This window comes from Nicotiana tabacum, chromosome 11 (assembly GCF_000715075.1).
Source record: "Nicotiana tabacum cultivar K326 chromosome 11, ASM71507v2, whole genome shotgun sequence".
NCBI lineage: Eukaryota > Viridiplantae > Streptophyta > Magnoliopsida > Solanales > Solanaceae > Nicotiana > Nicotiana tabacum.
In genome coordinates, this window is record NC_134090.1 from 28,475,284 (window position 1) to 28,486,375 (window position 11,092).

Sequence of the window (11,092 nt, forward strand, 5' to 3'; positions counted from 1 at the left end):
GTAGTAGATAAACTCACTACTGGTTGTTTCTTTGAAGACCAAGATACTGCCCCTGAGCTCAATAAAAACACATAGCCATATGTGATTTTCAATCTTACAAATCGCCAGCATAATCGCTATCAGTGTAACCAACAAGTTCATCATCTCCTCCCTTCCTGTAAAATATGCCAAACTCAACAGTCTCCTTTAAATACCTTAACACCCCTTTTGCCGTCTGTAAATGAAGTTCAGTGGGATTCTCCATATATCTGCTAATAAGGCTCACCGCAAATATCATATCCGGTCGAGTTGCCGTGAGATACATGAGACTACCTATAATTTGCTTATAATAAGTCTTATCCACCTTGATCCCGTCCGCATCTTTCATAAGTTTAAAGCCAGGAACAATTGGATTATGGACAAAATTGCTTTTATCCATCCCAAACTTTTGCAGTACCTCCAATGCATATTTCTTTTGAGTGATAAAAATTCCATCTGATCTTTGATAAACTTCCAAACCAAGGAAATATCTCATTCTTCCAAGGTCTGTCATGTCAAACTCATGCTTCATGGAACCTTTAAATTCTGCAAACATTAACTCATCATTGCCAGTAAATATAAGATAATCAACATATAAACTTACAATTAATATTTTGCTATCTTTACTTGTCTTGATGAACAATGTATGCCCGTAGTTACACTTTTCAAAACCTTCCTTCATGAAATAAGCTTCTATGCGGCAGTATCAAGCTCGCGGCGCTTGCTTAAGCCCACAAAGTGCCTTTTTTAACTTATATACTTTCTGTTCATTTCTCCTTTGCACATAACCACAAGGTTGTTTCACAAAAATATTTTCATGCAATTCTCCGTGTAAAAATGCCACTACTAAAATTCGGCCAAAAAGCGACCAAATATTGGCGACCAAATTTGGTCTGTTAAGAAAAGCGACCAAAGTTGGTCGCGAAACTACCGAAAATAATAAAAAAAATATTTGAAATAATTGCGACCATAGTTGGTCGCTATTTGGACGCAAATTTAGTCAAACTGTTGACTGGATTGGTCAGACTTGCTTGGTCAAAGATACAATGAGTTTAGCGACCAATGTTGGTCGCAAAAGTGGGACCCACACAAATTTTTTTAATAATTTTATTATTATTTTATAAAACTTATAAAATATAAATATATATAATTTAAAACTTGCGACCAAAGTTGGTCGCTAACTGAAGGATAAGAAGATAGCGACCAACTTTGGTCGCTAAAGTGGGACCCAGTTATAATATTTTAATAAATATATATTTATGTAAAAATTTTATAAAATATAAATAAATATAATTCAAAATTTAGCGACCAAAGTTGGTCGCCAATGTGGGACCCTGTTCTAACGTTTAATAATTTTTATTATTAATTTAAATATTATATAATATATAAATAAATCTGATTAAATTTTAGTGACCAAATTTGGTCTCTAATTTAAATTCATGTACATTTAGTGACCATTTGGTCGCTAAATTAAATTCATTTAAAGTTAGCGACCAAAGTTGGTCTCTATATGGTCAAATTTAAAAATCACTTTTGTGTTTACTATGTAAATAATATAAATGTAAGTCGTTAATAATTTTGTAATACAAGGGATGAATAGTACTACAAAAGTGGGCGTGTGTGTCTATATATACAATATATGTACTTACGCTATACTATGCACTAAGTATAAGTGTATGAGGTAATACCGTATCGAATATAGCTTATATATATATATAATATATGTACTTACGCTATACTATACACTAAGTATAAGTGTATGAGGTAATACCGTATCGAATACAGCTTATATATATAATATATATACTTACGCTATACTATGCACTAACTATAAGTGTATTAGGTAATACCGTATCGAATACAACTTATATATATATAATATATATACTTACGCTATACTATGCACTAAGTATAAGTGTATGAGGTAATACCGTATCGAATACAGCTTATATATATATATAATATATGTACTTACGCTATACTATGCACTAACTATAAGTGTATTAGGTAATACCGTATCGAATACAGCTTATATATATATATATATATATATATATATAATATGTACTTACGCTATAATATGCACTAAGTATAAGTGTATGAGGTAATACCGTATCGAATACAGCTTATATATATAATATATGTACTTATGCTATACTATGCACTAAGTATAAGTGTATGAGGTAATACCGTATCGAATATAGCTTATATATATATAATATATGTACTCACGCTATACTATGCACTAAGTATAAGTGTATGAGGTAATACCGTATCGAATATAGCTTATATATATACAATATATATACTTACGCTATATTATGCACTAAGTATAAGTGTATGAGGTAATACCGTATCGAATATAGCTTATATATATATATATATATATATATATATATATATATATATATATATATATATATATATATATATATATATATAATATGTACTTACGCTATACTATGCACTAACTATAAGTGTATGAGGTAATACCGTATCGAATACAGCTTATATATATACAATATATATACTTACGCTATATTATGCACTAAGTATAAGTGTACTAGGTAATACCGTATCGAATACAACTTATATATATATATAATATATGTACTTACGCTATACTATATATATATATATATATATATATATATATATATAATATGTACTTACGCTATACTATGCACTAAGTATAAGTGTACTAGGTAATACCGTATCGAATACAGCTTATATATATATAATATATGTACTTACGCTATACTATGCACTAAGTATAAGTGTATGAGGTAATACCGTATCGAATACAGCTTATATATATACAATATATATACTTACGCTATATTATGCACTAAGTATAAGTGTACTAGGTAATACCGTATCGAATATAGCTTATATATATATATATATAATATATGTACTTACGCTATACTATGCACTAACTATAAGTGTATGAGGTAATACCGTATCGAATACAACTTATATATATACAATATATATACTTACGCTATATTATGCACTAAGTATAAGTGTACTAGGTAATACCGTATCGAATACAGCTTATATATATATATAATATATGTACTTACGCTATACTATGCACTAAGTATAAGTGTATGGGGTAATACCGTATCGAATACAGCTTATATATATATATATAATATATGTACTTACGCTATACTATGCACTAAGTATAAGTGTATGGGGTAATACCGTATCGAATACAGCTTATATATATACAATATATATACTTACGCTATATTATGCACTAAGTATAAGTGTACTAGGTAATACCGTATCGAATATAGCTTATATATATATATATAATATATGTACTTACGCTATACTATGCACTAACTATAAGTGTATGAGGTAATACCGTATCGAATACAGCTTATATATATACAATATATATACTTACGCTATATTATGCACTAAGTATAAGTGTACTAGGTAATACCGTATCGAATACAACTTATATATATATAATATATATAATATATGTACTTACGCTATACTATGCACTAAGTATAAGTGTATGAGGTAATACCGTATCGAATACAGCTTATATATATACAATATATATACTTACGCTATATTATGCACTAAGTATAAGTGTACTAGGTAATACCGTATCGAATACAACTTATATATATATATATATATATATATATAATATATGTACTTACGCTATACTATGCACTAAGTATAAGTGTATGAGGTAATACCGTATCGAATATAGCTTATATATATATAATATATGTACTTACGCTATACTATGCACTAAGTATAAGTGTATGAGGTAATACCGTATCGAATATAGCTTATATATATATAATATATGTACTTACGCTATACTATACACTAAGTATAAGTGTATGAGGTAATACCGTATATATATACATACGCTATACTATGCACTAACTATAAGTGTATTAGGTAATAGCGTATCGAATACAACTTATATATATATATATTTGAAATAGCGACCAACTTTGGTCGCTATTTTGGTCAAACGGTCAGAATATAGCGACCAAAGTTGGTCGCTATGTCTAAAAATTCAAAACTGTTTTACCCACCAAAATAGCGACCAACGTTGGTCGCTATTTTAATTACATAACTCTCAAAACCGGGATCCCCTCCCATTCTTTCTAAAAAATTCCCAAAATCCCTCTTTTCTCTCTCACACTCAAACCCCACCCCCTTCCAACTCCCACCACCAGGCCCCACCCACGCCACCAACGACCACCGCTCAGCTGCCGCCGTCGCCGTCGCCTCTGCCGCTGTTGCGTCTCTCCTTCTCCACCTCCTAAAAATTCAAGGTTAGAATTACAAACCTAGGGTTTCAATTAGTGTTTCAATTGTTTATTGTTTCAACCTAGAATTAGTGTTTCAATTGATTATTTAACATTGTATTTTATAGAAACCTAGGGTTTAGATTGTATTTATCATTATTTAACATTTTATAGAAATCTAGGGTTTAGGGTATGGGTTGAATATTTAGGCTAGGCTTTATTGAGTATTTCTCCTTCAATATTTTAGTAAGCAATAGATACTAATTTAACGTCAAAGACTTGATTCATAGGTAGATATATATTAGGGTATAAATTGAACTTTTAGTTTAATCTTGATTAGTTTATAGGTAGATATTTAATATAGACACATGATAGTATATTTGGATTTTCTCTTAAAGTTCAAGACAATGTTAATGTTTAAGGCCTTAAGCGAATCGTTGCGTGGCTCTTGTTTGAGTACAACGAGTCGCCCACTTTTAGGATATAAATTGAACTTTTAGTTTAAGTTTAAACTCGTAGGATACAAATATAACTTATAGTTTTTAGGTTTTGTTCTTGTGAATTGAACTTGTAGGATATAAATTGAACCTTTTAGGATACGAGTTGAATTTTTAGGATATGAATTGAACCTTTTAGGTATGAGTTGAACCTTTAGAATATAAATTGAACTTAAACTCGTAGGATATGAATATAACTTTTAGGATATAAATTGAAGCTTTTATGTATGAGTTGAACCGTTAGGATATGACTTGAACTTTTGTGGATATAAATTGAACCTTTTAGGATATGAGTTGAATTTTTAGGATATGAATTGAACCTTTTAGGTATGAGTTGAAGCTTTTAGGATATAAATTGAACTTTTAGTTTAAGTTTAAACTAGTAGGATAAGAATTGATGAACTTTTAGTTTTTAGGTTTTGTTCTTGTGAATTGAACTTGTACGATATAAATTAAAGCTTTTATGTATGACTTGAACTTTTTAGAATATGAATTGAAACTTTTAGGATATGAGTTGAACTTTTAGGAAATAAATTGAACCTTTGGGATATGTATTGAACCTTTAGGATATAACTTGAAGTTTTAGTTTATGTTTAAACTCGTAAGATATGAATATAACTTTTAGTTTTTAGGTTTTGTTCTTGTGAATTGAACTTGTAGGATATAAATTGAAGCTTTTATATGACTTGAACTTTTTAGGATATGAATTGAAACTTTTAGGATATGAGTTGAACTTTTAGGAAATAAATTGAACCTTTAGCATATGTATTGAACCTTTAGGATATAAATTGAACTTTTAGTTTATGTTTAAACTCGTAGGATAAGAATTGATGAACTTTTAGTTTTTAAGTTTTGTTCTTGTGAATTGAACTTGTACGATATAAATTAAAGCTTTTATGTATGACTTGAACTTTTTAGAATATGAATTGAAACTTTTAGGATATGAGTTGAACTTTTGGGAAATAAATTGAACCTTTAGGATATGTATTGAACCTTTAGGATATGACTTGAAGTTTTAGTTTATGTTTAAACTCGTAAGATATGAATATAACTTTTAGTTTTTAGGTTTTGTTCTTGTGAATTGAACTTGTAGGATATAAATTGAAGCTTTTATGTATGACTTGAACTTTTTAAGATATGAATTGAAACTTTAGGATATGAGTTGAACTTTTAGGAAATAAATTGAACCTTTAGCATATGTATTGAACCTTTAGGATATAAATTGAACCTTTAGTTTATGTTTAAACTCGTAGGATAAGAATTGATGAACTTTTAGTTTTTAGGTTTTGTTCTTGTGAATTGAACTTGTACGATATAAATTAAAGCTTTTATGTATGACTTGAACTTTTTAGAATATGAATTGAAACTTTTAGGATATGAGTTGAACTTTTGGGAAATAAATTGAACCTTTAGGATATGTATTGAACCTTTAGGATATGACTTGAAGTTTTAGTTTATGTTTAAACTCGTAAGATATGAATATAACTTTTAGTTTTTAGGTTTTATTCTTGTGAATTGAACTTGTAGGATATAAATTGAAGCTTTTATGTATGACTTGAACTTTTTAGGATATGAATTGAAACTTTAGGATATGAGTTGAACATTTAGGAAATAAATTGAACCTTTAGCATATGTATTGAACCTTTAGGATATAAATTGAACTTTTAGTTTATGTTTAAACTCGTAGGATAAGAATTGATGAACTTTTAGTTTTTAGGTTTTGTTCTTGTGAATTGAACTTGTACGATATAAATTAAAGCTTTTATGTATGACTTGAACTTTTTAGAATATGAATTGAAACTTTTAGGATATGAGTTGAACTTTTGGGAAATAAATTGAACCTTTAAGATATGTATTGAACCTTTAGGATATGACTTGAAGTTTTAGTTTATATTTAAACTCGTAAGATATGAATATAACTTTTAGTTTTTAGGTTTTGTTCTTGTGAATTGAACTTGTACGATATAAATTGAAGCTTTTATGTATGACTTGAACTTTTTACGATATAAGTTGAAACTTTTAGGATATGAGTTGAACTTTTAGGAAATAAATTGAACCTTTGGGATATGTATTGAACCTTTAGGATATGACTTGAAGTTTTAGTTTATGTTTAAACTCGTAAGATATGAATATAACTTTTAATTTTTAGGTTTTGTTCTTGTGAATTGAACTTGTAGGATATAAATTGAAGCTTTTATGTATGACTTGAACTTTTTAGGATATGAATTGAAACTTTTAGGATATGAGTTAAACTTTTAGGAAATAAATTGAACCTTTAGCATATGTATTGAACCTTTAGGATATAAATTGAACTTTTAGTTTATGTTTAAACTCGTAGGATAAGAATTGATGAACTTTTAGTTTTTAGGTTTTGTTCTTGTGAATTGAACTTGTACGATATAAATTAAAGCTTTTATGTATGACTTGAACTTTTTAGAATATGAATTGAAACTTTTAGGATATAAGTTGAACTTTTGGGAAATAAATTGAACCTTTAGGATATGTATTGAACCTTTAGGATATGACTTGAAGTTTTAGTTTATGTTTAAACTCGTAAGATATGAATATAACTTTTAGTTTTTAGGTTTTGTTCTTGTGAATTGAACTTGTACGATATAAATTGAAGCTTTTATGTATGACTTGAACTTTTTACGATATGAGTTGAAACTTTTAGGATATGAGTTGAACTTTTAGGAAATAAATTGAACCTTTAGCATATGTATTGAACCTTTAGGATATGACTTGAACTTTTAGTTTATGTTTAAACTCGTAGGATATGAATATAACTTTTAGTTTTTAGGTTTTGTTCTTGTGAATTGAACTTGTAGGATATAAATTAAAACTTGTAGGATATGAGTTGAATTTTTAGGATATAAATAGAAATTTTAGGATATGACTTGAACTTTTGTGGATATGAATTGAACCTTTAGGATATAAATTGAACTTTTAGTTTATGTTTAAACTCGTAGGATAAGAATTGATGAACTTTTAGTTTTTAGGTTTTGTTCTTGTGAATTGAACTTGTACGATATAAATTGAAATTTTATGATATGACTTGAACTTTTTACGATATTAGTTGAACCTTTAGGATATGACTTGAACTTTTGTGGATATGAATTGAAGGTTTAGGATATGAATTGAACTTTTAGTTTATGTTTTGGAATTTTAGATTGCCAGAGGATTATTAGAAGAGGGTGATGACGTTATTAGACAAGCAATAGAACTTCCACCAAGAATAACTAAAATACAATACCTGGCAAAGTGTGCCTTTAATTGTTCTTCTCATTAGCGACAATGATGATGAGAAGACAATGACATGTGTTTCAAATAGTGATGGTGTAGGAAGGAATTTAGTATTTTCTAAGTAGATAAAAGAAGAGCTTATAGAGTAATTCTGTACTTCATTTTCCATGAGGAAAAGAAGTTTAATTGAGAGTGACAAGGTTGATGAAGACGGAATGTGTTCCGTTGGTCATGGCAGTTCCCATAGAATGGGGATCATAAGACTCTATGATGACAGAGATTATAGGAAGTTTTGTTCTAAATTTTCTTTCAAGTCTGATCCGTACAAGCTTAATGTGATATTGGTGATATTTCTTCGAATTCAGACAATGATTTGACCGATAAAAGTATGGAAATGCTCTTAAAAAGAATTAAAGGTAAAATCTTTTCAGCATCCTTCTCTACCAAGAAAAACATTTTACCTTTAATTCTTTTTAAGAGCATTTCCATACTTTTGTCGGTCAAATCATTGTCTGAATCCGAAGAAATATCACCAATATCATATTAAGCTTGTACGGATCAGGCTTGGAAGAAAGTTTAGAACAAAACTTCCTATAATCTTTGTCATCATAGAGTCTTATGATCCCCGCTTTATGGGAACTGTCATGACCAACGGAAAACATTCCGTCTTCATCAACGTTGTCACTATCAATCAAACTTCTTTTCCTCTTGGAAAGTGAAGTACAAAATTACTCTATAAGCTCTTCTTTTATCTACTTAGGAAATGTTAAATCCTACCTATACCATCACTATTTTGAAACACATGTCGTTGCCTTCTCATTATCATTGTAGCTATAGAGATCAACAATTGATCAAAGACACACCCTGTTAGGTACTGTATCCAAGTTATTCTCTGTATCCAAGTTCATCCCGAGTAATAGTACCACGAGGATAATCATCAAAGCCACCAGACATCTTTATGATGCCAATGAAGCAAGATGAGTTATTCAATGAAACTCGTATTGTAAAGAAGAAGAAAGAGACTGATTCAGAAAGGAGGGTCGAACCTCGACTATATACATGTAAGTTTTTTACTTTTCATTAAGTATTTTGATTTACTTTTATATAAATTTTGAAATACTAATTCAATATATATAATTTTTCATATAGGTTCGCTTCACATGCAGCTGACGTGGGAGAATTCATACGCAGTCAACCACCTAATGAATCGGGCGAGGCAATCCAACTTTCGGACGAGGATGCTGAAAGAACACTCCTTGAGTACTTTATATACTTTGAACTAGACAAAAAAATTTAGTTCTATTGTGTTAGTTCTTTTTAGTTCGAATGGGCTTTTAATAAGCGTTAACTTAGTTTTGTTAGCTTAATGTGTTAGTTCTATTGATTGTTGCTTTTAATTGTTGTTGTTGTTGTTGCTGGCATAAAATGCCTGTTTAGGATGTTTGGTAAGTTGGCAGGTGGTGTAGCTGCCAAAACAGGCAGTTTCTGCCAAAAATATACCAAGAAAAGCGACCAACTTTGGTCTCTATTTGGTCGCATTTCACTATAAAAAAATAATTTTCTGGGCAATAGCGACCAACCTTGGTCGCTACCTGTCCAGATTTCTATTAAAAAAATGCAATTTCTGGAAATATAGCAACCAATGTTGGTCGCTTATCTTTAAAAAAAAAATTAAATTCTTGAATTTAGCGACCAACTTTGGTCTTTATTGTCCATATTTTAAAATATAATATTTGGATTAGAGACCAAAGTTGGTCGCTTTCTAATGATTAATGATAAATTAAAAACAACGTATTTCATATGTAGAGACCAACTTTGGTCGCCAAATTTATATTATTAAATTAATATAGTGACCAAAGTTGGTCACTAAAGTCAAAATCAGAATATTTGGTCCTTTTACCTTAGAGACCAAAGTTGGTCGCTAATTAGCGACCAACTTTGGTCCCTAAAATAAAGGGACCAACAATATTGCGACCAGGCATGTTTGGTCGCTTTTTGGTCGCTTTTAAGCCTATAAGAGACCAACTTTGGTCGCTTTTTGTGGTCGCCTTTTACCGGATTTCTAGTAGTGTGCGGACTTTACATCTAGCTGGTACAGAGGCCATCCTCTTAGAGCTGCAAGCACAATTACCAATCGAATTGTCTCCATACGCGCCACAGGTGCAAATACTTCTGTATAGTCTACCCCATATTGTTGGGCATACCCCTTCACGACAAGCCTAGCCTTGTATTTATTTACTTCTCCATTTTCATCAAATTTAGTTTTATAAATCCACTTAACTCCAAATTTTTTCCCTCTTTCAGGAAAACCTATTAATTCCCATGTACCATTTTTTTCTATTTCTTCCATCTCGATGTCCATGGTATGCCACCACTTTTCACTCTTCACGACATCTTCAAAATAAATAGGATCAGTATTAGTGGCTCCAAACATAACCATATCACTTTCTTCTTCTGAGATGGTGTCACCTGTTTCATAGTCTTGCATCCAAACCGGTGGTAGCCTAGTCCTCTGTTGTATCGAAGTAGAGGATTGATGGTCTGAAGATAAAGGGATAGAGGAAGGTAGTATTTCCTCTATTTCTTCTGAACCAGGTTCATTATCTTCCCTTATCTCGGTAACATAAACTGGTTGAGGTGCTTCATCTTCGCGTTTAGCTTCTTCCTCGTCATGTTCATCCCATTCCAGGTCACACATAATTGTTTTTTCATGCTTGTTATCCCAATCCCAACTCCTGGCTTCTTCAAACATGACATCCCTGCTTATAATGATCCTTTGTGAGATTGGATCATAAAGTCTATAAGCTTTTGATTGCGCACTGACTTCCAACAAAATATAACACAATTTTTTATCATCTAGCTTTGATCTAGTATTATCAGGCACATGAACATGAGAAAGGCAGCCAAAAACTCTAAAGTACTCAACTGAGGGCTTGTATCCACTCCATGCTTCCTCTGGTGTCTTATTTTTTACTGCCAATGTCGGACTCCGATTCAAGACATGAACTGTCCAATTGACTGCTTCAGACCAAAAAGTCTTGG